At 45.2% G+C, this 27,087-nt stretch overlaps 1 protein-coding gene and 1 long non-coding RNA gene across 3 annotated transcripts in view; one reads left to right on the top strand and one right to left on the bottom strand.

Moving 5' to 3' along the window:
- UNC5D (unc-5 netrin receptor D) overlaps positions 1 to 27,087 on the bottom strand; it is a 549,276-nt gene that overhangs the window by 360,853 nt on the left and 161,336 nt on the right.
- Positions 1,327 to 17,069, top strand: LOC115092688. Of its 2 annotated transcripts, none has more exons than XR_003857051.1 (3): positions 1,327 to 1,466; positions 1,564 to 1,666; positions 15,770 to 17,069. It is a non-coding gene; the product is annotated as an uncharacterized LOC115092688 (long non-coding RNA). The 2 variants fall into 2 exon arrangements; XR_003857050.1 differs by lacking the exon at positions 15,770 to 17,069 and adding an exon at positions 9,380 to 9,595.

Genomic DNA, 27,087 nt, shown 5'->3' with positions numbered 1-27,087 from the left:
GGATCTCACTAGAGGAAATATTCATAGACCAATCTGAAAACAAAAAACAGCATCCTACATTTTGCAGAAACAAGTCAGGCATACTCAATCTACAAAATATCACCAGCTTCCAAATTTGGTTCTCAAAATCCACCCATCCCCCGCCCCCATACCAGGTTTGTTTTTCAGGATATCCACAAATAGATATTCAACAGATGTACTTGCTTAGTGTATTTTGCCCACCTGGAATCCAGGCCCTTTGAGGGAACCACTGATCTAGATTAATGCACATTTCAGTTCACCTCTTTTTTTAAGCTGCTATGAATTTGCCTATGATAAGGGTACGCCAGCACACAGCATAAGTATCTCAGGTTAGTACACCATTGTCTTCTAAAAATCAGATCTGAGTTTGCTCCCAGACTGAAAACTTATAGATCAGTGGCCAGCAGTAACATGGTTTGTTTAGTGCTGGATTACGCTGATTTGCTTATTGTGGGTGTGCACCAGCTAGTGGAGCTCAGAAGATTTGTGGGCAGCTCTCAGAATTAAAGTCCAATTCAGAGACTTCTACCCAGGAGAATTAAGGTTAAAATACAGGACAAGAGTCCAGAGTTTGCAGCTAATTCTAAACAATGGACAGGACCAGGTTTACAGCTGTAAATGTGTAGCAAGTGCCTCATTTTGATCTGGATTTTCATACAGCCTTATTTGATGGTTCATCCTTTACTTTTTTAGCAGCTCATAAGTGGGTTCCAAATAAAACACCTTCAACCCCTAAATTAAAAAAAACCCTAAAAACCTGGCTGTTTCTACGGGCCTACTCCTAAACAGTCTACTAACCCATTTCTCTACTCTTATTCCTAATCCCCTTAACTCCCGTTCCACTCATCAAAACAATCTCTCAATTGCCACTCCACTTCCCACCCTCACTTTGTCTTTCCGCTTAGATCTGTTCTTTTAATCTAATGATGTATAACTAGACTAGATACTCAAAACCTATATTAACCTTTCTACATACATCAGGTATTTTTTGAGTCGCTCCATATACCATGTATACTATAAATTTTTATAAATAGCCTGTAAATTTACTCCTACTATCCATTTATTTATTCTCTCTAGTTATTGTTAATTCCTTAACCGAATTTTCTATTATGTTTAATCTTATAATTTTGTTACAGTTTTATGTTCTATGTAAAGGATATGCCCCTCCTCTGGCACCTTATTCTGTTTTATGTAAAACCGGTACGATGTGCAAACGGTTATCGGTATATAAAAATGTTAAAATAATACATAAAATAAATAAATAAAAACATCTGGGAAACACAGGGCTTGGCACCAGTTCCAAATCCTGAAGCCCAGAGCACAGCTGGTCAGTATTTTTAGCTCTGCTCCAGTGTCAAAATGGAGCTGGAGCTGGGATTGCAAGGGCTGGAGCAGAGGTTCTAGGGCTGCTTCACTCTCTAGTCCCATAACATATGGATAAAAAGGTACTGAATGAATGAAATTCATTTCATAAAACAATCAAACCTCATTCCAGTTATTAGGGAAAGACCACTTTTGATGCCTTCCCTTTCTTTGATCTAGGGTTGATTTACCCAGTCTCAATCTGTTTGAATTCCTAAATATGCATGGAGATTGGAGGAGATTAGGTGACAGGATTCATGGAAGAAAGCAGCAGAGACAAAAGGTTAGTTTCACTTGGGCGGAAGCAGTATTCCTCTAGTGTGACCTTATAACTGGAGGAACAGCGGAAGTATAACGAAGTTATACAGGAGTTGCTAGCAGTTTTGAAAGTTTACATCAGGGCAAAGCACAGTGCAAGTTCTGCCACGAGAAGCTGACTGAAAAAAAAATCTTTCAATCAGAAGAGACATTTGGAAAGATCACTTTAAGCTTTGCTATATTGCATAAAAGATTGCTTTGCCTCTGTATGTAAACGTGTGGTTCAAAACAAGCACATTTCTAAGTTTAGCTTTGCACCTTAAATTTTATTCTGCAAATGTTGATAAACCATAACCTGTCCGCCAGTAGGCAATGAACAGGGGGGCTATTGGAAAAAAGCAGTTAAACAAGTGACAAATGGAAATACAATTTTTTTTAGAAAGTTTGGTTTTAGTTGTTTTAGTGTGCAATTAGTGTCATACAAATGAAGCTTCTGTGCTAGTTAATTGTTTAAAAGAGAAATATACTACCATGTTCCCAATCCTATTCATTATGCTATAGTTGCTGATTTGTTAGATATATAAAACAAACAATTCATATTTAATAAACAGCTTTTAAGTATTATCTTTTTTTTTCACTCAGATGCATAATTAACTTGGAATATTTATTATCCAGTATCATCAGTTAGAAAATGTTATTAAGCTTATTACAATACCTTTTTTTTTTTTTTTTACATATTTTTCCCAATAGCTCCGGAGTTGGAGTCTAATAAAAGTAGCGGGAACAGTTTGGAGCTGCACCAGAGCCAGGATGCCTGGAGCTGAGGGTCTGCTCTCTCTTAGCACCTAAGTTGAGCTACTCCGGGCAAACCCAGAGCATTGCCAACCCTAAAGCACAGCTCTTAATATGCAAATCCAGCCCTTCCTAACTACCTCCTCACTTTTGGTATCATCACTTAAACAAAGCTTTCTACAACATGCTTTTCCCTGCACCTTGTTTGATTTTGCTTTTATCTACCATAGCCACATATGCTCTTAAAAAATAAAGCAACAAGAAGGGGCAGGAGCAGTGACAGATACAGAAATGATTTTGTACATGACCTGAAACTCTAGACATCCAGGCAGGAATCCTCAAGTGCTGCAGTCTGACGAGTCCGCGCCGTTCCTTTTCTGGGGCCATAACCATGACTTACGGGCCCATACACAGCGCAGCAATAAAACCAACAGCCCAGCCACTTTGTTTTGCTACAGTGCAAGGATGCTCCAGGGCTTCTGGTTAAATGGCTCATTTCAAAACTTGGGGTGGTTGAAGCTGTCTGACCCTCTGCTTCATATCTCACATTTTTCTTGAGGGGTATTTAAACAAGCAGAGGTGCACTTCATTGCTTAATTAGCTGTGAGATGGGGGTGGGGGATGAGAAATAGAAGCTTTTTTTTCCCCCTCTCCTGGTCAAGTATCCATAGCTGTCTCTCGCTCTGTCTTCCTGCTGTCACATTATTACACCTCCTCCAGGCATCTTATAGTAGACTCTCTGGTAAAGGAAAATGCACCTGAAGGATTTATTGCATCCATTACATAGCTGAGAGAGTGCAGCCTAGGGATTAGTACTTCAAAGTTCAAATCACATCTCTACAAGGAGCATACCCGCCAGCTCTGTGGGTACTGAGAGCGCTTCAGCACCCCCAGTTTTCTCTCCTGCATGTTGCTGGTCAGGAGCTGAGAGCTGCGGGGGAGGCCAGGCAGGACTCTCACTGGACAGAGTAGAATTTCAAGCAGAAAAGGACACCCTGTACTTCCAACTCCCTCCCCTCCCCTCCCCTCCCCTCCAAGGCAGCCTACACAGAATAGAAGAAGAGGGGAGCAGGCAGAGCAGCCTCTACAAAACAGGGCAGCCAGGCAGTTGACTAGAGCCAAGGAGAGTGATCATGCCAACCCAATTATGAGAGCACTATATTGGTTGCGGAGAGAGCTTCAGTTACAATTCGGTTATTTAGCCTTACAGTTACAATTAGTTATTTAGTCTTTCAGATAATAGAAGGACTAGGGAGCACTCCATGAAGTTAGCATGGGGCACATTTAAAACTAATAGGAGAAAGTTCTTCTTCACTCAACGCACAATTAAACTCTGGAATTTGTTGCCAGAGGATGTGGTTAGTGCAGTTAGTGTAGCTGTGTTTAAAAAAGGATTGGATAAGTTCTTGGAGGAGAAGTCCGTTATCTGCTATGAATTAAGTTGACTTAGAAAATAGCCACTGCTATTACTAGCAACAGTAACATGGAATAGACTTAGTTTTTGGGTACTTGCCAGGTTCTTATGGCCTGGATTGGCCACTGTTGGAAACAGGATGCTGGGCTTGATGGACCCTTGGTCTGACCCAGTATGGCATGTTCTTATGTTCTCAATTATTTTTAAATGTTTACAAACGGTGGTCCAACATACCTAGGAATCTGCTGTCCTTACTTCCTGGAGAAAAGCCTCAGAACCCCTCAACATGCTCTCTTGGCTATCCCCATTCTTGGTATTGGCAAACTGACAGTAACACGACAGCATGCATTCACTTATTGCAATCAAACTGTGGACTAGTGCTCCCTGAGAATTATGACCGGAAATGAGTTATTTGTGGTTTTGAAAACATATAAAGGCCTGGCTATGTGAAAAGGCATTCGATTCGTAGTTCTAATCGGTTCAGAATTGGAGTGACAATGTGCAAACACAGAAATCTAGTTTATGGTCATTTGCATGTCTATGTGATATTGTGCAATCAGTGTGTACATGTCTGCAAATTTTTATTTGTAAATATTTGCATTTTTATATTCGCTCTTGCTTACATGCATTACAGAAGGTGAAAAGTCAAGCTATTATAAAGTACTACCATGCTCCATAACCCAGCCCCTCCCTTCCTTTCTGTCATTGATTGACAGGAGGGGGGGGGGAGAGAATGGAGCAGACACTGCAGAGTCCCTATTCATGCTGCTAGTGCCTCCCTTTTCCGCCATTCCCCAAAAGACAGCATGGGGGAGGGAGCAGAGTATTTTGTTCTGATGTGTCACCTCCAGCCTCTTCTCTTTTTTCTCCAGCACTGTCTGGGGGTTGGTGAAGGGCGGGGGTTGGTGAAGGGCAGATGCAGAAACAACCTGCAAGTGCTCTGTGGGGAGGTAAAGGAAGCGAATAAAGGGGAGTCAGAGAAGGGATGAATGCTGGGAGGAGGTGAGGAGGGAAAGAATACTTGAGGGGGAGAGGTACAAAAGGGACATATGAAAGGGGGGTAAATGTTGGGAGAGGTAAGGAGGGAGTTGAATGCTGGGGAGAGCAGAGTATTAATAAAACTGGATTGGACTGAGTGAAGGAGAATGCTAGGATCGGGCCTGGGGAGGGGGGAGAGAGGGAAAAGGAAAGGGTATTGGAGTCAGAAGAAATTCCTGGGGAGAGTGTGCTGCTGAGGACATCCCTGGGGGGCAGAGATGCATGCTTCTGTCTTTTGTGCTCCTGCCTCCCTCTGCTGCCTTTTGGCGGACAAATTAAGTTCTGACCAATGGGCTGCAAGGGAAGGAGGAAGCAGCAGCAGCAGTGCAGGAAAGACACTTTACTACCTGTCTGGATACCGGACAGAAAAGAGCCGTGGACAGAGAGAGAGGGAAAAGAGGGCTGGGAGTGGGACTGAAAGGAGCTAGGAAGAAGTAAGAGACGGTTGTAGAATACAGGCTGTGAGGAGCTAGGAGGAAGTAAGAGACGGTTGTAGAATAGATGCAGGCTGTGAGAAGCTAGGAAAGGAGCTAGGAAGAAGTAAGTGGTTGTAGAACAGATACAGGCTGTGAGGAGCTAGGAAGAAGTAAGAGACGGTTGTAGAATAGATACAGGCTGTGAGAAGCTAGGAAAGGAGCTAGGAAGAAGTAAGAGACGGTTGTAGAATAGATACAGGCTGTGAGAAGCTAAGAAAGGAGCTAGGAAGAAGTAAGAGATGGTTGTAGAATAGATACAGGCTGTGAGGAGCTAGGAGGAAGTAAGAGATGGTTGTAGAATAGATACAGGCTGTGAGAAGCTAGGAAAGGAGCTAGGAAGAAGTAAGAGATGGTTGTAGAATAGATACAGGTTGTGAGGAGCTAGGAAGAAGTAAGAGATGGTTGTAGAATAGATACAGGTTGTGAGGAGCTAGGAAGAAGTAAGAGACAGTTGTAGAATAGATACAGGCTGTGAGGATAAAAGGAAAGGAGCTAGGAAGAAGTACGAGACGGTTGTAGAATAGATACAGGCTGTGAGGAGCTAGGAGGAAGTAAGAGACGGTTGTAGAATAGATACAGGCTGTGAGGAGCTAGGAAAGGAGCTAGGGGGAAGTAAGAGACGGTTGTAGAATAGATACAGGCTGTGAGGATGAAAGGATCTGGGTGGGCACTGGCTGTGTGGGAGGAAGGGGACGTGATCTGGGAGGAAGGAAGGGCTGGGATCATGGAGAGAGAGGAATGGCAGGAAGGGGGTGAGCAAAAGAAGGGAAAGAGATGGCAGGAGAGGGAAGGAGGAAGCAGGAGGGGGGTGAGACCAAAAGGAAGCCAGAGAAGGTAAGCGGCAAAATCAGGCTGTGGATTGAGAGAGATAGACATAGGAAAGAAAGAACAGAAATGAGAGGAAGACACGGAAATATTAAAAGTGAAGGAAGTGTGGCTGCAATGAGGGAACTTTTGAGAAGAAGAACAAGCAGAGACAGAGGACCGGCGCAAAAGTTAGTGAAGATTTCTGGGCTGGCTGAGCTGGGTCAAGGGTAACAAATCTGGGAAGCAGCAGGCTGGCGGAAGAAATAATTGCCCTCTTCCAGCTGTGCCAACTCTCATTTGGCAGAGCACAGCTCTCTGCTGCCTGATCCTGCTGCAGAGAAGGAAGAACCTGGCACAACCAGAGCCCAGAGGGACGTTAGGAGGGGCTGAGTGGGACTTCAGTGAAGGATGAGGAAAGGGGCTAGCAGATGAGGGGATTGGCTAGGAGGCAGGGGTGTGTGTGTGTGTGTGTGTGTGTGTGTGTGTGTGAGAGAGAGAGAGAGAGAAGGCGGTGTTTGTGTTTCAGAGTGAGGGGATTGCCGTCGGGCATGCGTGAATGTTAGACTGGGTGGGAAGTTAGAGAGGGGTGCAAGGGGGAGTAGGACTGGAACACGCTAGGGACATCTCCTCCTCCCCCCCCCCCCCCATTGCAATTTGGGCTCCCTCTCTCTTTTGATCTCGGATTCCAGTTCCTTAGATCCTGGAACCTTCCTCCCTTCTCCCAGATCCTATAATCCTCCCTGTCAAGCCCTAATCCCAGATCCTCCCTCTTCTGATCCCCCTCCTATCACTTTTTTCCCACCATTCCAGGTTCCAAATCCTGCCCCCCGTCTCACTGTCCTCTCCTTCTCCTTGCCACATATCCAAGCTGTCCTCCCTGGACTGACACTCGAGATCCCTTTTCCTCGTGCAATAAAACAAAATACATTCTACAGACACAAGCAAGTTTGGAGAACTGTTATTTATTTATGTTTTATAAAAGATGGAAATGTTTGTCAATGTGCTTCAGAATTTTCTAATCCTTGCTGCAGAAAACTGGGGGTCTGTGCCTTAAATATTCTGCTCCCTGTTGTCTGACCTTCTGAAAAGGTACATGGGGAGAGGAAAGGGGGGCACAGCACCAACAGTGCCTTAGGGCCTGCAAAACCATAAATCCGTCACTGAATCTGCTACTCCAAGACACAAAACAGCACCCACACAGGTACAACTGTAGGTTCCAGAAGTAGGGTTATTCTTTTGTACTCGCTTATGCGTCGGATATAGCCTGAGCTAGGATCATGACAGTAAAGTGGAATATTTTTCCTACACTGTTGTCAAAAGGGCCCAGGAAAGCAGAAAAAGCTCTGGAAGGTCTGGAAGTTCAGGAAGGGAAAGGAAAAAGGGAGGACGAGGGGAATCCATGTCCTGTGCCTCTGTCAGTTACTCCCTTCTCATCCGCACATTTGAAAGTGGGTATGAAATCTCCCAAAACGTAGCCCAGAGTAAGAAACAGCTTGCTTTCTCCCGTCATCTGCTGGTTCTCTCTCTCTCTTTCCCACACTTGTTTCACGGTCACATGACCTGGGTCACTGAGGCCCTACCTCCTGAATACATTTTTAGGCAAGCTTGTCAGACTTAGGCCCAACAATCCTACTGTGCCTTTCTACCAGGCCACACATACATAGGGATCCCAATCAGGCCCTACACATAAGGCATTTTATTGGAAGGAAACAGTTGGGGGAGGGGGGTGGAATGAGAGAGGTTTTTCTGTCAAACTGTATTGCGATTTTGCTGCTATTCAAATTTGTTTACACCTCTGTAATGTGAGGCAAAGAATGACCTGTCTGTAAGCTAATGTGCTGTACCCACTTTGAGTGAATCCTGTATTCCAAAAGGCAGATAATATATCCAAGTAAAATAATAGCAGCTGTGAAACATAGAAACGATGGCAGAAGAAGACCAAATGGCCCATCCAGTCTGCCCAGCAAGCTTTCACTCTTATGCCATGGGTTGAAAATCTCTCTTAAAAATTGTTCCCTCTTGTTAGTTCCAAGTGAGAAGGGTCAGTCAGGGCTCAGAGTGAGGAAGAATGGAGGAGAGAACACTGTTTCCCTTGTTCACAAAAATAAAATAGTAATTCCCCTTATTATATCACATGGGAGGCAGCACGTGGAACCAGAGTAGCAGCAGGACAGCAGCAGGAAGAGATGATAGAAGAGATGCTGGAGTTTTGAATGGGGCAAAGGGCGCAATGTTCCTCAAACTCTGAGTTTCTTTGTTTGGCCTCCCTCCTGACTTTGCTACCAAATCCTTGCTCTCTTCCTCACTCCCAGCAAAGTTCTGCAGCAATCCCTCCAAGCTCTCCAAGCCAGCCACTCTGCGGTCAGAGCTGTGTCAGGTGGGGCGGGCGCACCCTGGGATTGATGAGTACATGCTTCCATGCCCAGGACCACTGGAGCACTTCCTGCTCTCCCACTCGGGCTGAGGGCAGGAAGCACCATGTGCAACCGCAGCCCTTAGGACGAGCAGCCGCCGACGTCTGAGCTGCCAGAGCATCTTCAGGGCATCCAAGTGGTGGAACAGCTCACCTGACTCCTGCAGGCATGGGACTGCCCCTGGTCTGGAATCAGAGTACCAGGAGCAGGAGATGGGGAGGCAAGGAACATCCCCAAGGAACAGGGATGTTTCACCAGAATTCGAATGCCGCTATAAGCCACCTTGTAAGGTGGGCTAAAAATCCAACTATTACTTTAAGTCACTTTATGCCCCAGTTCTCCAGCTGGCTTTGTTATTTGCGCTCTGTGGGATTTTGCCCTTCTCCTTGCCCTTCTCAGTTCACCCAATTATAAGTGGGTAATACTTAACTCGGTTTGCGCTCTATCTGTTGATGAGGGGATCGGGGCAGGAAGAGCAGGGTTTCATCATTCATTTGAAGTTCTTGAAATGAGCTGCCAGAACATTCACCCCCACCGTCCCCCAGTGGTTGCAGGTATGTTCTGGTAAAGCAAACTGGGTCGCTGCTTTTTTAAAGCATGCTAACTGCAAGCTACTATCAAATATGAAATATGAGCACACTCATCTTTACCCTCTGCTTGACCCTAACAAAGTATGACTTGTCAAGCGAATAATTTTAAACAGTCTAACTTCATATTTTAAAACAATTTAGCATAACATTCATAGGAGCAGATATTTGGTATTCTAAATGATTGCTTTTCTAACTTTTGCACTACAGGTGCTGATGTATATGGCCCTTGCACTGCAGTGAGATTACAAAAAAGGGCTTTCTGGACCCATGAGGGAGGCACGAGATGCCAATACATCGTCTTCTTTTATAACAAAGCAGCCAACTTCTTGTAAGGAGGGTTTTTTATGGCAGAACCTGACTAGTATGGCAAGCATGCAAGGGGAGCCATGGATGGACAGAACTTCACTTGCTTAAGATTGAAGATTGTTATAATGGGGCCATTGCAATGCACAGACTGTAATAAATGTGGTACTACAGATTATGTGTGACCCTAGTGTGTAGGGATAATTTTAGGCAAGCTAGTTAGATCTCTGAAAGACTTTGTACCGAGAATAGCCAGCTATGGATCAGAACAGACTCAATGAGGAGTACGAATTAATATATTGCATATGATTTAAGTACAAAGATTGAACAAAGGCATGACACTATCACCATTTGTTCCCTCATCCCTGAGACTTCCTGGCACCAATGTGCTGATAAAGAGTTGAGAGTTGGCCCCAAGGAACATTCCCTGTCCCTGGGAAGATCAAAGGCCATGACATTTGGTATTCCTTTATCCCCTGGGAAGATCAAATGCTAAAGATTAATACAGATACCAATGAGCTGATAACAACAACTGATGTCTTTTACCAAATGGGAGATCAAAGGACTGATACTGAAATGCCTTTGAAACATCTAACTTGCAGAGGGATATATAAAGCATAGCATTTGTTTATTTTAGTTGACTGAGCTGAAAAGACCAGAGTGCATGTCTTTTTCAGGATCCCCGAGCTTGTAAAGTGCTCCAGATTTCTATGAACACTGGCTTATATAAAGGAGGGCGAATAAGGGAGGTGTTCTTTTGTTCTTTGATTAATGTTCTATCCTTATTTCTGTCTCCTAATTACCTGTATTGATTTATGTACAGCTTACTTTGATACTGTATTCAATTTTGATATTAATTCGCTGATTTATTATCCAGATATTTATAACTTTTAATAAATTAACCCCATCATTCATCAAAATACGTTAAGGCGTTAACACACGCGAGAACGCGTTAACGCCATAACACATGCGAAAGTATGATAACACATGGCGCGAATACAAATTTTTTTTTTGGGGGGGGGGGAGGATCAGGAGGAGTTTGGGCGGGATTTAGTTAAATTAGGGCAATATTGCACCGAGCAATAGCATAACGCATGCTATTGCACGGTTTTAATGCCGGAAATAACTACACCTTTTTTCCTGGTATTAGGCTGTGCGATATGCCCGAAATGGCCATAATGCAATTTGCGATAAATTTTTGGAATTGCATTTTGGCCATTTCTGGCTTGGGGAGGGAGAGGGGGAGTGGAATGGAGTGGAGTAGAGAGAGAGCCTCTGGGGGGGGGGGGGCCCTCATTGTGTGCACCTATTTATATCTCTATAGGAGGGCCATCTAATAGGTTGAGGTTAGGTGTTGGTGGTGGTTTAGGGGTCCATCAAGCTAGTGTGAGAGAACATAGTAGAAATTTCATCTTTGTGAGTCTTTCCTCACTCCAAATGATGTCAAATCTTCACCAAGGTGTACTGTGCTGTTCATATGTCTCACTCTACATGCAAAACTGGCCCCTAAACTACCACCAACAGCTCACCTCGAACTATTAGATGGCCCTCCTATAGAGATATAAATACTTCCCTACTAGGCAGGCCTTGTAAATAGGCGCTCTCTCTCTCTTGCTCATTCTCTCTCAGGGTGTGAAAAATAAGGATTACTGCAGGGTACGCTAAGTTTACCACACCATGTGATAATACCCATGCAAAGCGGTAAGTTACCATATGGTGCAGTAACTTAAAAATTTCCAAAAACATGCTCCTTCTTGTTATCACGGGCGTTATCAATGCATTATTATCTTTTTTTGATGAATCTAGGGGTAAGTTTTGCTTTACCAGATTATGCATAGAGTGTTCTATGACATAATGGGGCAGATTTTCAAAGCCTACGCATGCTGGGCCTATTTTCAAAAGGCCCGGCGGCGCGCATAAAGCCCCGGGACGTGCGTATGTCCTGGGGCTCGAAAAAAGGGGTGGGGCGGGGCCTCCAAGCACAGCGGCCATTTGCTGCTGTGCCCAGGATCGCGGGCCGGCTGTTGGCCGGTACGCGTAACCTACACCTGCCCGGAGGCAGGCACAACTTATAAAATAAAGGTAGAGGAGGGATTTAGGTAGGGCTGGTGGGCAGGTTAGATAGGGGAAGGGAGGGGGGCAAAGGAAAGTTCCCTCCGAGGCCACTCCAATTTCAGAGCGGCCTCAGAGGGAATGGGGAAAGCCATCGGGGCTCCACTAGTGCTCGGTGCGCGCAAGGTGCACTAGTGTGCACCCCCTTGTGCGCGCCGACCCCGGATTTTATAACATGCGCACGGCTGCGCGCGCATTTATAAAATCGGGCGTAGATTTGTGCACGCCGGGTTGCGTGCACAAATCTTCGCCCGCACGTAGCTATTAAAATCTGGCCCAATATGAAATATACCCCCATATGGCCACTGCGCACACCTAGTCAAGGTCATGTAGATGGGAGGTTGCCCCATGCTTTATTGGAATGTGTGAAGCTTAAGATTTTCCCTTACCAAGGGCCACAGACTGTGAGTCCTGCGGCCAGTATAAGAAAAAGCCTTGGGCCTGATTTTCAAAAGCATTTACACACTTAAGAATGGGTTTTACACCCATAAGTGGGCTTTCGAAAATTGCTACAGTACATTGAATTGTCCATACGATATTACTTTACACAGGTAAATGGCTTTTCAAAATTGCAACTGTAGTTAGATTTACACATGTAAATCATTTTGAAACACCCCCCCCCCCCCCCCACCTCACTGCTGGACCAGAATTCATTTTCTTTGAAAAGGACTGTTAATCTTAAATTAGTGATGTTTGCCCTCTGCTTCCACCACTTGGCATAACATATTCTTCTTGGTTGAGGAATGAGATTCCCTTTAAGAGAATCTTCTACCTGTGCAAGGCTCATTCAAGCATGGCCAGGATGTTTTCTGCATATCCAACAAGAAACACAGGTTTGGAGTTTGTCTAGACTGTCTACCTATACTTTCTTCAGTAACCCTCATATCTGCAGTCTCTATCTTCCTGTTTGTCTCTTGTCATATGGCATCCATTGGATCTACAATACATGCAGTGTGCACCTCTCCGTGTTCTCTGTCTGTAAAGTTGGCCCTCAGCAGCTCGCTGACCTTATGCTGCAAATCCTTAAGTACTGCCATTCGGTACAAGAAGTGGACATCTGGAAGCTGATTTTTCTAGCCAGGTCCACAAAAAAAAAAATAAAAACCCCGTCAGCAAAGCCCATTCAGCTGTTTTACTGCACTCGTTAAAAGCAAGAGCAAACAGATAAAATGTTAGCAATTGCATTATTCCACACCATCCATTATAAATGCAAAATTACTGAGCTCAAGCATTTTGCTGCCACCTGGGTCAAACCTGGGATCTAAAAAAAAAAAACTTGAAAGAGTAACATTTGGAAGACTCTATATTTTTCAGATGTCTCCAGTAAGGTCATGAAAACACAAAACACATTTGCCCTGTTCTTGCCAAACACTCAATTGAATCCATTATAGATAAATTCCCTTTCCTCTTAGGCAGTCCAGGAAGCTTCCCTCCACAACACCCCCGGGACCTAAAAAAAATATATATATATTTTAAGCCAAAAGCACCACTTACCAAGGGTTCGCATATTAGACAGGAGGGCCCAGTGGCTTTCGGATGATTCACCTACACACTTTTGACATTTTGTTTGAAGTGAGTTGCAGTCCAGCTGCTCGTAAGACTTCCCCACAGACAACCTCTAGTTGCAAAAAGGTTAGGGGAACGTGGGAGATCAGCTGACATCATTGGCACCACACTGGAAATGAAACCAGGCAGACTGAATTGGCCTTCTGGTAGTTATCTGCCTCCTACTCTACGCTATCTTGTATTCAGAAAAGGGTAATCAGGGCAATTTTCAGAGTCTCCAGGCAGTTTGCAGGTACCCAGGGACCTGCATGCTCATTTTCGCATGTGCTGGCACACACACACCAAGAGTACTAGAGTACCTGCAAAATTGGCTTCTGCTCTACAGTAGGTGGAAAGCACACAAGGTGATTTCAAAATGAAATAAGCATGCATACTCTTCCTCCCTGACCCAACACTGTCCCCTTAACACCAAGGGAGGGAACTTTCAAAAGCCCATTCACCCACATAAAACCTTTCAAAATTGTCTTGTAAATTCCCAGTATCAGTATAAACTGTCCTGTTTTCTGCATGCACAACCTTAAGTGCATCAAATCCCTCTCAGGTGCAGAACTGCTCCTTTTAATGCAGACCTTCATGTAAACCTTACAGGAAATCTATAAAAGAGCAAGGGATGTGTGTGTGTGTGTGTGTATGGGGGGGGGGGGGGGGGGGGGAGTAAGAGTTGTGTTTTTAAAGCGGCATGTGAATAGAGGAGTATCCGCGAGCACTGCACTAACTTCATTTTGATCATAAGATGAGAGTTTACAAACATCTGCACCATTGGGAAGGTATTAAAGAAAACAGTATTGATTCAACTGGATGAGCTTCTACAAGATTATGAGGCTTTGAGCTTCTGGCAGTGCAGGTATACAGACATGGACCTGGTACAGAAACCCTGACGCTATCCCTATGCAATTTTCTGCTGTACGAAAGGGATGAAAGGGGTGGGGTTCAAGTCTTTTGAGCCTCCATAATATATCAGCCACCTTTGGCATGCTGAGCCATTCAGTCTTACTCAGCAGTCATCTGCTCCTGGAGTTGATGGAACGGCCCACAATCCGTTTGCCTTTCTTTCTGCCCGGTTATAGTGACTGAGGACAAGGCGTCAACTTGGCAAGAGGTGATGATGGGAGTTCCTCCTCGTTGTTTGTTTATTGGAAGCCACTTTATCATCTTATGGACAATCTAGGGTGGTCTTACAAAATATATGAAGACGACACATACAGCAGTTGTATTTTCCAGTACAGGAGTGTTTGACTGAAATTACATTGTTTACAGGGCAGGGTTTAAGAGACATTCAGGCTTGGCCGTGTGCTAGTAATCTATGTCTGAATCCCGCATACAGGTGAGCTGCTCTTCTTCCCCTGCAATTTTATTGGGGGTTGACATTAGATGGAAATTTGCTGTCATTTGTGGATAATGTAAAGCATTTGGGTCTTTGGATTGATTCCCGCCTATCGTCGAAAGTGCAGATAGGGCCTGTCCTTACAGCAGGCTTTTTAAAATTGAGGTTATTAAGGAAACCTTGATATTTTTTGGCAATGAATGATTTTTGGATGGCTGTCCAAGCCTTTGTATTAACCTCCCTGGACTAGTGTAATTCCCTTTATGTGGAAACAGGATGCTGGGCTTGATGGACCCTTGGTCTGACCCAGTATGGCATTTTCTTATGTTCTTATGTTCTTATGGATCTGCCCAGTTGTCGGCTTAGGCCGCTAAAGCTTTTGCAGAATGCGGCCACCCGATTAGTATGGGGCAGGCCCACGAGGAAGCATATTACGCCTATGCTGAAACAGCTTCATCAGCTGCCAGTTTTTTTTATAGGATTAAGTTTAAGGTGATTTGCATGGTGTTTCATGCCATTAATGGAGTTGGGCTGGGTTATTTGTCTGACGTATTGGTTAGGTATATCCCTGGATGGAGCCTTTGCTCTGTGACAAGGCAACTTGGTTGTTCTGTCTGTTAAAGACTCATGCGTCCGGGAGACAAGAAACTAGGCCTTTTCAGTGACTGGGCCAATGCGTCAGTGTGCTCTGTCATCTGAGCTGCAGATGATGTCTGATTATATTCTGTTCAGGATAAAGTTAAAAGAATTGTTCTATTTAGAAGCTTTTCCTAATGATTAGATGTGATATTCTTGGGTTGCGCACTTGCTCAGTTGTAGAGGTGGTGTTGTAGCTGATTTAAGCTTGTATTTTATGATTTGTTGGTTGAAACAAATGTTTATCATGTGATGTGATTACTATGGCTGGTCCGTATAAGCAGAATATAAATATGTTTAAATAAAACAAACACCCGCAGCTCCATGAATGCAGGCCAGCAGCTGACAGGTCTGCACATATGGCCAGGGTTTTAAGTCATCACACACACACGCACACATGGGACTAGCCTTTATGAAGACGTCCAGTTAAGGCCGAAGTAACATTTTCTTTGTTTCCATGATAACTGGATGATGCCGAAGCATTCATATTGGTCGAGCATTCAGTGCGGTTGCATACCCTTTGTAATCTGATCGTTGGCTTTAGACTCAGTCCTCCCTCAATGATATTTATATGTGAAATGGACAAAATCATTACCACCCACAACACGGAGAGCAAAGTACCCGGCACTTATTCAGTGCATTTTTCTTCTCTGCAGGTCAGGCAGAGGTCGAAATCCCCTCTCAGCCTCGGATTCACTGTTTGCTGTACATATGCCAAGATTGATCAGCACTGTAGAAGTTGAGGGAATGGACAAAAGGGCTGGTAGATAAATGGAGCAATCTCTGCCACCTCTGACCACCTGTGCAGGCATGGCCGCCGCTGCAGAGAAATCAATTGGTATGTGTTAAGTGTCTGTCTGGATGTTTGCCATAGAGTCTGGAGGGATCGATATGAGGCAAGGACGTCACAGTCAGGAACTGTAGTATATCTTGTGGCTGTACCCACACTGGCAGGGATGCTGAGCCCTAAATCTCAACATTAAAAAGGGGCCATATGCTGAGTTAAAGGTTCCAGGACAAGGAGATGATATTTCGGCAACAGCACCCAGCTGTGGCTCGACTTCCATCCAGTCCACGACTTGCAGCCACTCAGTTTCCTGCTTCCAGTCCTGTTTTCCCACATTCTGTTGCACAACGCCCAGTTCAAGATGTGCATTTCACTGCAGGGAGGTGACAGTGAGAGTCTGAATTGCGCGCACTGGTATTTGGAGATCAGAGTTAGGGAATAATATTTACAGGGAAGTTGGCCTTGTATGCAGTTATCCCAAAATAAGTTATATTCCTGTAAACTCCATAATCCAAAGAGTTTATAATCCAAGTGTGAGGACAGGAAGGCCATATATACATTATTCAAGGTCGCATGGAAAGTGATGGGGATGGAATTGAAACACGGGTCTCATAAGTTTATGCTTTAAATCCTTGCTTCCATTCTTGTCCAATGAGTAAAGAACTGAAAGCCAGAAGAAGGGGAACGGTGCTTTCCAGCCTGCTTTGACTACTACTACTGGTACTACTCTAGTACCAGAATGTAATCTGCTTTGAAGTGACTGAAAAAAGCAGAACAAAAATAAGGGAAGATCTACAATTCTTGTGTTTTACTACTGCGAAGAAAAGCCTCCTACTGGGTTAAAAGGGAAGATTGCCCCAGCAACTCCAGCCAGCAAATTCTCTTTCCAGGTTTAACTCTGCCTATACCTAGTTCCCCCCTTACTCACCAGCACAGAGTCACCCGTCTCTCTGCTCCTGCTGCCAGCTCCCTGATCTCAGGGTCGTGTACAACACTGGTTCCAATAAATACATCCAGACCGGAGCCCTCCCTTTATCTTAGGAAATCAGAAGGAAATGTTAGCTATAATTTTATATATTGATGCTCAACTCTCAGAAGTATATTTGTACTTACGGTGAGATAGATTTCTGCTTGGGCTTTGATGCTTTGTCTCCGTTTTTGGGCTCAGATTGTATGTACGGTATATTCTTTTGCTCCCCACCCCAAACCCTGGGAAGGGTGTGGGCAATAAATCATTTCAAATAAATAAATAATACACATCTTACTATTATTGGACGCTTGTTTCATATCAAGTTTTCCTTTTGTGTTATTTTACAGAAAATGGTATGTATGTATGTTTTCCTAGTTTGCACTATGCTTACTATGATTGTATTACTTGTTTCATGTAATGTAATCCATCATGGGCATTTTTGGGGGCAATGTGGAAGAACTGTAAATAATTGTTTGGATTTATGGAGGAGACCAATAAGCAGCTTCAGCATGGAGGATTCAAATTTCCCAATTTTACCAAGCACTTTGGGATCCTATTTGGCAGAAAGGCACTACATTATAAACTGTCATCATTAATTACAACAGCAATAACAGAAGGAGCTAACTTCAATGTGAAAACATAAAAAAAAAAAACCCGGTGAAAATGGATTATTTTCTTTTTACCTTTCCTTCAATTCGATTGCAGTGCACGATTAGGAGGCCATCCTCATCTTTCACAGGTGACAGAGTGAAGGCAGACTCCGGTTTTATTGCCAAGTACAGGGAAACCACCAGGGCAATGAAAAAAAAAGGGCTATTTTGTTATAAATATGGTCTGGAGTTTGTAAGGACGCCTGCCCTACACCCAGCAGGCATCACAAACAGTCTCTTATTAATCACCAGGAATTAGCAGGTATCACACTATTTGGATGAAAAGAAAGAAACAGTAGGGGAAATTCTTTGTCCTTTGAGTTTATTATTGTGCATTCATGCCGAAGTGTGAAGGAGGTGGCTCAGGCCATTCAGAGGTAAAGGGAGGAATGCGGCGGGCCTTCCCCACTTCTGCTCCTCACTGGGCAGGAGCGGAGCGCTTCGGAAAGGGAGATGGGGGGGGGTGCAGTTTCCGAGGCCCTCCGAGAAAGTGTCTGGGCCTTCCTTCAAAATGCCTGTCCTGAAAGCTTGCTAACGCCATTATTAACTGCGAGGACAGGGAGTGTGTGTGTTTGTGTGGATTTTTTGGGTTTGTTTCTATCTAATGCTATCAGCAGAATGGAACCGAAAGTTTCTGAAGCTGGGACTCCAGGCCTTCCGCCTGTCGGAGGACCGAGAGCAATCCCCCCTAGACCAGACGGCTGCGCCTGCCTGCCTGCCTGCCTAGCGTTTGCTCAGCAGCTCAGCCCCTACGAACGGAACCACGGATCGTCTGCTGCCAGTAAAGAATCCCGACTCGTTTCTCCGGGACATGTGGCGCTGCACACTCCCCTCGGTTCTGATCCTGAACAAGCAGGCTGGGCCTGACCGGTACCTGGAAAAGAAGAAATGTCTACTCAACACCAAGTGAGAAGGCGGCACCTGCTCAGCATTACAGCGCCCCCTTTTTCACTGATCATTTTTTTCTTTTGTTAACGAAATGTATCTAGCACTGCGAATGCAAACTCTACCCTACGCGATGGCTCCTTTTGGTTCCTAACAGGCCGATACAGTACTGTGGAGCGCACTGTTAGCCCAGGTTTGGACGCGCGTCCGAGAGACTTCCAGTCTAAAAACTGCACCTCCACTTCCCTCTAGCCAGTGTTGAATTCATTTACATTCCATCGTGTTTACAGCCAAATTATATTAGCATCCTCCTTTAATTTTAAAAGAATCCTTTGGACTACGCATTTTAAAATGCGTAGTCCAAAGGATTCAAGATTTGCTTTGGTCTCAGTTTTTGATCTATCACTCAGCACGGTTGCCTCTCTAGAGTCCCAAAAAGCCTTCCATTGGATTTTGCTGGGAAGGAAGGGGCACGAAAGAATCGATCTCTTTATTATTAAAAGGTTTCCTCAGACAAAAGCCATTTCCTTGCTACCCTGCATTAGCAGCTTCGTCTCGATGCCACCGTGGGGTCTGGGGTGGGGGCGGGCGGGCAGGACTGGACGCTCCCTTCCGGCTGAGATTCTGCTCGCTTCAGTGCCGTTTGCCTTTGACGGCTTCAAAGGCATCTCCTAAACATCTTAACCTCTGGTCCACTTCATTCAGGGTTTACAGGGAGCCAGCTTTTGAAGACTTTTGGCCAACTGTGGCTTCTTTTGAACTTCCATCCCAGTGCATCATGAGATTTATAGCCTTTTGTTTCACTCTTGCAGTCAGTCAGCACTACAAGTATTTGCAAGGGCAGTGTCACACAGCGAGAACTGGCCTAGAACTTCCCTCCAAAATACCAGGGAACAGCACGTCCCCCAGGGGTTTGCTCGCGCCGCGAGAACAAAGGACAGCGAACTAAAAAATGGCTTGCTTATTAAAAGAGAAATGATTTGCTGTTCCAAACGACTGAATTTCCAAGCAGGTATTTTGGCCCAGACAGCAATTCTGATCAGCTGGGGAAAGAAGTGCTAGCTTGGATCAATGGCAGGCCGCATCTGATTCAAACTGTGAGCGCTCTTTCTCCCCCCCGTTGTTAGTGGCATCCTGCTTTCCGATTCCTTCCACTGCCGCTGTTGCCCAGCTCAGAATATTTTTATTTTTTTTATGATTATTTTAACAGCACACTACTTCATACTGTTTATAAAAATCAATACCCGCTCTCAAAATTGATTTTTTTCTTTTTGTCCTTACAGCACAAAAACTTATTTTTTTGCGTTTGAGTGAGGCATTAAGTGTTCACCGGGACCAATTTCTCAGATAATAAACACTGCATATCCCTCTAACGTTAAGTAAATTCCAGGTGAGGCTATCCATAGAGTTTCAGATCCATCAGCGGAAGATTCTTCTCATGCCTCGTTAATGATGCATCGGGAGGTTGTTTTGGGGTTTTGTTTCCTAAAGCAGCTTCTGTTTCTCCTCCAGCTACTGGTCTCGTGTTACCGGTAACCGAAGCATCCTCAGACGAGGCAGTGAAGAATCCTGACCAAAAGCAACGCACAGCAACCAGTCCAGCTTTGACTATTAAATTCGCAGATGTAAGGATACATCCGAACAAGAAAATACTAAAGAAAGATTGGGGTGTTGGAGAGGGAGAAGGGAGTAAGAGCTGTGTCACCAAAAAGATGGGGGAAACTAATCTAGTGAGTGGGCCCGGTTTTGAAAACTTACCTAAACCGGACCTAAAAAGCTCTGTCAAGCAAATTCATACAGCTCTATAGATTCTCATTAGCGAGAGACACCATAGGAAGAGTAAGCGTGCCCTTCAGTATTTCCCTGTCCCAACATGGCTCGCAAAACACAAAATGCTCCCATTTTAGTTTTTAACTCGGAAGTGCACCTTCCACGCCCCCAAATTATATTTTTCTTGCTCTTATCATGATTATAGATTAGGCAGGAGCAGTACACTTTTGAAAGGGAGGGAAGGGGGCCCAATACTTCTAGAGGTGGAAAGGGGAAACATTTTTTTTAGTTTTTCATTTCATGTTTTGTGGGCTTTTCCCCCACAAATTTCATTTCGTGCAATGTTCATTTAAATTTCTTTAGTTTAAAAGAAAAAAACAAATAAAAACATTGAAAAAACCCCCAAAAACAGAAAAAAAAAAAAAAGAAACGGGGCCTCCCATGCACTCCTACCCGTAAAAATGCTGGTGCCGGGATCCTCCCTGGCCCTTCACTTACCCGGGGTGGGATCTGCAGACAGGGCCTTGCGTGCAGCCTAGGCAGAGGTCACAGCAATCTATTATGACCTAAGCAAGGTCGAGGCTTTAGCCTGGCCCTATGCATCGGGCCCAGCTGGTCCTGAAGCCTAGTCTTTGCGTAGGCCTAGGCCATGGTAGGTCGCTGCAACGTCGGCGAAGGCCCTACTCAAGGCCCAGCTTGGAAACCTGGACCCAATGCCTGGGCCTTGGCCTAGGCCAGGCCTGACCCCACAGCCCAGAGGCTGGGTCCCAACACCTGGGCCTTGATCTAGGCAAGAGCCCAGACCCAGGCCCGATGCCCTAAGCTGAGGCTCAGGCATTGGGATCCGGCCTCTGGGCTGGGCCCCTGAGTTTGGCTTTGGTCCAAGCCCTGGCCTAGGCTGAGGTCCTGGCATCGGGACCCAGCCTCCACGCCGAGCTGCAGTGTTGGGCCTGGGACCATGCCAAGGCCCCGGTTTTGGCACTGGTCTAGGACACAGGATCAGATTTGGTAAGTATGGGGGGGAGATGTTGGGAAATTTCCCAGGCCTGGGCCTTTGCTTAGGTCAGTCTATGCTCTGGCATCAAGCCAGGACCTAGGCCAAGACTCTGGCGACATGCACAGGCCAAAGGCCCTTTGTCGGGTCACGGCCTATGCCTAGGTGAGGCCCAGGCTTTGGGCCTAGGCGCCAGAGTCGCACTCAGGCATAGGCCAGACCCCTATTTTGAGTCTTGGCTTACTCCCTAGGAGAGGCTCTGGCTTTAGGCCTAGGCCTGACCAACTTTTTTTTTTAAAATAGGTTTTCAAAACGAAACACGACTGACAAAACTTCATTGGAATTTAACTTGTTCCATTTTTTAAATTATCCACAACAAAATAGGAAATTTCGTCTCATTTCCTATTTTGTTTCTCCTGAATGCCCATTTCTAGTGCCTTCAGACCTCAACATGTGTGCTACAGAAAAGTCCCCACCTGCCCGATGTTCAGATCCAGGTCAGCACCTGGGTTTTGCTCTCACCTCACAGCAACAAGAGACATTAGTGATGGCTCTTATACGTATAAGAGCTCTTTTCTGAGAACATGTGTAATCATGCATGCTGTTCAACACCACAACCTCATGAGTTATGGTCTGGGTTCCATGATAGCCATGTCATAAACTGACACGTGGATAGCTCTACATATTGTCTGCCACACATGTGTTCATAGGGCCAAGAAAACAGAAAAATCTGACCAAGACAAACCAACTGCCTTTTATAGATAGTAGGATGTTCTACTTTCAGCCCAGTCACCAAAAATAGTAACAGTTTAATGGACAGAAAGCAGCAGGCTACCAAATTTCTTAGAAGGGAATGACAGTCAGTGTGACAAAACAGTGGGGAAAGCAAGGTAGCAGCTGAGAATTCCCTAAATCTAGCCCTCTAAAACTAGATTTAAACCAGTTAGCCCTACACAAAGAGATAGCCACCTTGTGCTGAAAATTAGTGTTAGCCAGCTAACTTGCTCCCTCGACCTAACCCTGGGATGACCTGGAATCTGATAGTAGAACTAGGTAGCTTGATTTAACCTAGGCAGCTAGGTTTTAACTGCTCAGAAGTGCTAAATTTTCAAAGGGGCTGATCTAGTCGCCTAACTTCACAGGCAACTAGATTGTTTTGAAAATCTACTCCAGGGAGCCTGAAGGCGCTGAAGAGTTGCTCGCTAAGAAATAAGGGAAAGGGGAAATATGATAATATTAAAGTACCTTACAGGCAGGAAGGAACATTTTCTATAAGAATAAAAAGTTCAAGGACCACAGGTCATTTATATGAAGTTGAAGGGGGAGAAACACAAAAGGAATATGAGAAAACATTTTTTTTCACCGAGAGGTTGGTGAATAGCTAGAAGATTCCCAACAGCCAAAACATGCATGGGATAGACACCAATGTGGTAGAGGGAAGAAGAAGACCACAGATAGAGTAAGACCTGCGAAAGGACAGATAGGCACAAAATTAGCAGACTGAGCGGACCAATTGGTCATGATCTTCTCCCATCTTCTATGTGACAGAAACCCAAGCCATAAAGACCTGAAACCGAGATGGGAAACGGAAAATGCTTTGGTAATCAGCGTCACCCACCTAGCTTTGGGAAAAAAACAAATCACTAAATTCTTACAACTTCACTTCCATCAGAAGGGTTGAAAACAGCTCATTTAGCAATGAGATATACTGGGAACATATCGAGTGTGCGCCAAACCCCAGACAGAACTTACTTTGGTGCCTGGCAGGTATCGCATGTCCTGCCACCCCCCCCCCCCCCCCAATCATAGCATTTTCCAGTATCAGGAACATTTCACAAAAGTAGTATTTAGCCTGGTAAGGTCTTCCATGGCACACGGCACTTCCAGGAGCCATTGTACCAACAGATGTGCCATGGTATGTGTTCCAGCCAGCAGTTCAGAGGTGGTGAATGTGAAAACTGTTGCATTTGTGGACCCTTAGTTCGAAGCGGGGTTGACACAGGCTGCAGGGAGGAGCCCTGCAGGTTCCAACAGTCAGCAGGCGGACCCAGATGAGGCAGAGGTCCAGTTGGAGGTTCGCCTTTACCAGCCCACGTTCCCCCTCGGGTTGAACCTTTGGGTGCTGAGGCTGGCAGGTCTTGGGTGATGGTGGAGAGCTCTGTCAAGGTAGCTGGATCGGAGTATTCGAGGCGAACCTGGTGGCAGGTGATGGACAGTGGCAGGTGGCGATCAAGAGTATCCAGAGATCAGGCCGGGGTCAATACCAGGTATCCGTCCGCAGGGAAATGCGGGACAGACAGGCAGGGCACGAAGGCGAGAAGCAGAATTGGTAGGCAGGCAAGAAAGACAAACTGAAGAACTGAAGATGAGGAACGCTGGGGCAACACGCACCACTGAAGAGTAGGGAGATCTGTTGCCGAGCAGTGAGGAAGAGGAAGTGAAGGCCTCATATAGGCCTGAGCCTGTCAGTTTATTAACGGGTGCCGCAGAGGATTTCCTGCCACCGACCCTTTAAATATCTTGATGTCGAGCACGCATGTGCCCAGGGGAGGCCCAGCTGAGTGGCGTTGTCGTCCTGCCATTCAGGTGGTACATCGGCGGTTGACAAGAGTGGCCCGGACCAAGGGGTAAGAGAGGCGGTTCGTGGGAGAAGCCCACGGACTGCAAGTGTGACAAGAACAATCTCCCTTTCACACGCTACTTGCTGCCAAACAGGTTCACAAACCGACCCGGGCGATGCATCGCAGCCTTACAAGTAGGGCAAGTTACTGGATTTTAAAAGCAATTATATTGTTGTTGCCAAACTACAAATTGCACTGATGTTGCCACTTTAGATTCTGTTAAGAGCCACTAGCACAGTGCATGGAGGGAGGGCGCCTCATTTATACTAAGTATTAATGAAACTGATGTATATGACAGTTTGGTATAAAAAGCTAAATGCAAGTCATTATTTACTGGAGCTAATTTGAAACAGTGCCGTGTCAAGGGAGACGTTAGATGACGGAGGGTAAGGCGCAGGAACAGGTAGCGATATTTGCATAATCAACCAAAGCGGGAAGGGATTCTCACATGGGGCCAATATCTTAACAGCAAACAGACTTGTACCAAGGCTGCCTTTGTCTTAATGTGTGAGGCCAGGTTTGCTCAATTCAGTACAAACAAGAGCCATCCAGCCAGAATCAAACCAAATCTCTTTCCCTCTCCAACTGAAGTGCTTTGCTACAAATTGCAATCAAGATGCTGCACCTGGAACAAAAAAACCCCCCAAACAAACCCCAATTTCACCTGTGCAGCCAAGCGCTGCCTAGACTGGACAGACCCCTGCTGCAATGGTCTGCTGACCCCCACCCACCCATCCAGCCACACAGTCTGCCTTTTACTGTTCTGAAGACAAAAACTTGTCAGCGCAAACAAACCCAGGACTCGAGCACTCTCCATGGATTATGAAGCAGGTTGCTGGGTACCAGCCACATGCACGCTGGCAGTCCATGCTTACGAGAAGTCCCCTGCAGCAGACGTGGCAGGGTGCATGCGCGCTCCACCTCAGGAGCCTTTCAGGAAGCCTTAAACTATTACCATCACAGGAAATGTAGGTACTTTCTAACCAAAACATACAAAAACGATGAGGGTAAATGCTGCCATTGTTTCCTCTGCAGAGAAAACACTGGCAGGCTCCTAGGAGGGGGGGATTTTGTGGGAGAAACAGAAGGGCCCACAAACACAGCGGCTCCTGTCACACCTTGGCATAAAACCAAAGCTGAATCGGATTTTCAAATGCACTTCACAGTGGCAAAGGGCAATTTTCTTTTGTAGTTTTAAGATGGTTTTGAAAATGGTTTCCCCAACTGTGGGCAGGTGGGAGGAGGAGGAGGGGGGGGGGGAGAGACACTGCTTGTTCTCTTAATCCCATCCACTCCCACTGGATTTATTTGGGCTAAATGTAAGAATCAGACCAAGGGGACAAAATAGGTGAGCTTTGGCAACCACACAGGGTGTCGTGTTCAAGTGTGTGCTAATGCCTTAATCTTTCACCGCGATGCGCTGAAGAAAGGGAGTAAGCGGAAAATGATCATTTGTTCAAACAGGTAATCATCTCTCCCTTTCAGAGAGGAAGTCTAGACATATCCTCTCTAAAGCTATATTTAACACTTTTTTTTTTTTTTTTTTAAAATAAAGACATTTTGGATTATAGCAAGCCCAGTGTTTGAACAGATATTACTCTGCCAGTCCCCAGTAATATTCCATCTCACATGCACACGAATCTCTATGGAAATTGCAGCTTTATCATGTAAAGTGGAAACCAGAAGCTATGAATGAGTGAAAAGGACCATGAACAGACCCAATAAAAAGCACACAATTTCTGTGCAGCAAACCGTGACGCACTCGAAGCAGACTTACAGAAATGCACTGCTTAAAAGGGAAGGGCCAGCAGAGGAACAAGAAATTACAATAAACTCGCTCCCAGCAGACTCAAAGCTCAAACACAAAACAACAAATTGATCTGCAGAAGAAACAAATCTGTTAAATGAACACACGTCTCTGAGCCTGCAGACTGGTTTCTTGCTGCCTGAATTCACAGAGCAATCTCAGTAGCTAAGTATGCGCACATCTCGTTTCCACCAAGCACTGCTGCTGTTCAGCCTGAGATGCCCTCTCCTCCCCGCACTAGAGGGCCCGAGCTTTGCTATGAAGTACACTTCCCTGCTCCACGTGGCACAGGGTACACACTAAGGGTTAAAGCAGGATTCAAATCCTGCTTCTCCCACTCCCACTCCTTGTGATTTTGGGCAAGTCACGTCACCGTCCATTATATTGTAAGCCCTCAAAGGCAGGGAAATGCCTACTGTACCCACTCTGTAATTCACCTTGAGTCTTGACTCTGAGAATAATTAAATGAAAACATCAGATTTCAAACTGTAGCATGGTACACTGCCATAGGTCATCTCCTGCCTAGCAAAGCCTAACGGGGTGATATTGTGATGTTATATCGCAGATGTGAAAGCAATGGCTCTTCATTTAACTCGGGGGAGCATAGTATTGCACATAACACAGTCAGAAGTGAGGTGCAGCCCTCTGCAGGAGTCTTAAGAAGTTTGGGCGCTGGCTTACAGGTTTGCTGGCAACATTGTGCTACCCACCCAAATCACTGTCAGAGCTGGCTGTGGTCTCTTTCTGGGCTCCTATACAGTGCCAAGCATATGGGGTTCTATGTTTAGGTGAAAGACACGATTCTACCCAACTCCAAATACCCAACAACTGGAAATATATGCCCAGCTCATGCTGTGCTCAAAAGCCTCCAAATATTAACCAATGGGTTTCGGTTTCTCCTTCCTTCGTTGCTTCCCCTAAATGGAGAGAGAAAATAGTTTGATACTGGTTTTTTGTTTTTTTTTTGTTAGATTTGATGACAACGAACAGCATCAAAAATCCATTAAAGGCCAATTACATCCGTCAGCTGGGGCTGCGGGCTCTTGCTGGTGAGCATCAATGTTTAATCCATAATGAGGAACTGAAGAGAAATTTTGAAAATGGAATCATGCCTCAGTAACTTCAGAGAGGTTGATTTGGTGGGGTGGAGGCACGGAATTAATCATCTGCCACCTCGCTATTAACACAGTGATATTAAGTTATTCCCCAGCTCTACTTTCCGATCCAAAAAAAAAAAAAAAATTATCAAAAAACCTCATTAGCCATAAACGTTCTACTTTTCTTTGGGGTTTGGGCGCTCCAAAAATATTGTAAGGTTCTCCGAAACCCAGCTTCCTTGAACCCCTGACGTGGATGAAGGACATTGCACAACAAGGTTTTCCGGCAATCCTACAAAGAAGCCAAGTCAAGGCAGCTGCCCTCTGGCTTGAGTGTGCTGCTGCTCCCAGCTTGCCAAACCTCTGCTGATTAAAGATATTCCAATCACCACC

Source organism: Rhinatrema bivittatum, chromosome 5 (assembly GCF_901001135.1).
Source record: "Rhinatrema bivittatum chromosome 5, aRhiBiv1.1, whole genome shotgun sequence".
NCBI classification, from domain to species: domain Eukaryota; kingdom Metazoa; phylum Chordata; class Amphibia; order Gymnophiona; family Rhinatrematidae; genus Rhinatrema; species Rhinatrema bivittatum.
The sequence above is the reverse complement of the archived record's forward strand: the minus strand, read 5'-3'. Positions and strand labels throughout refer to the sequence as shown.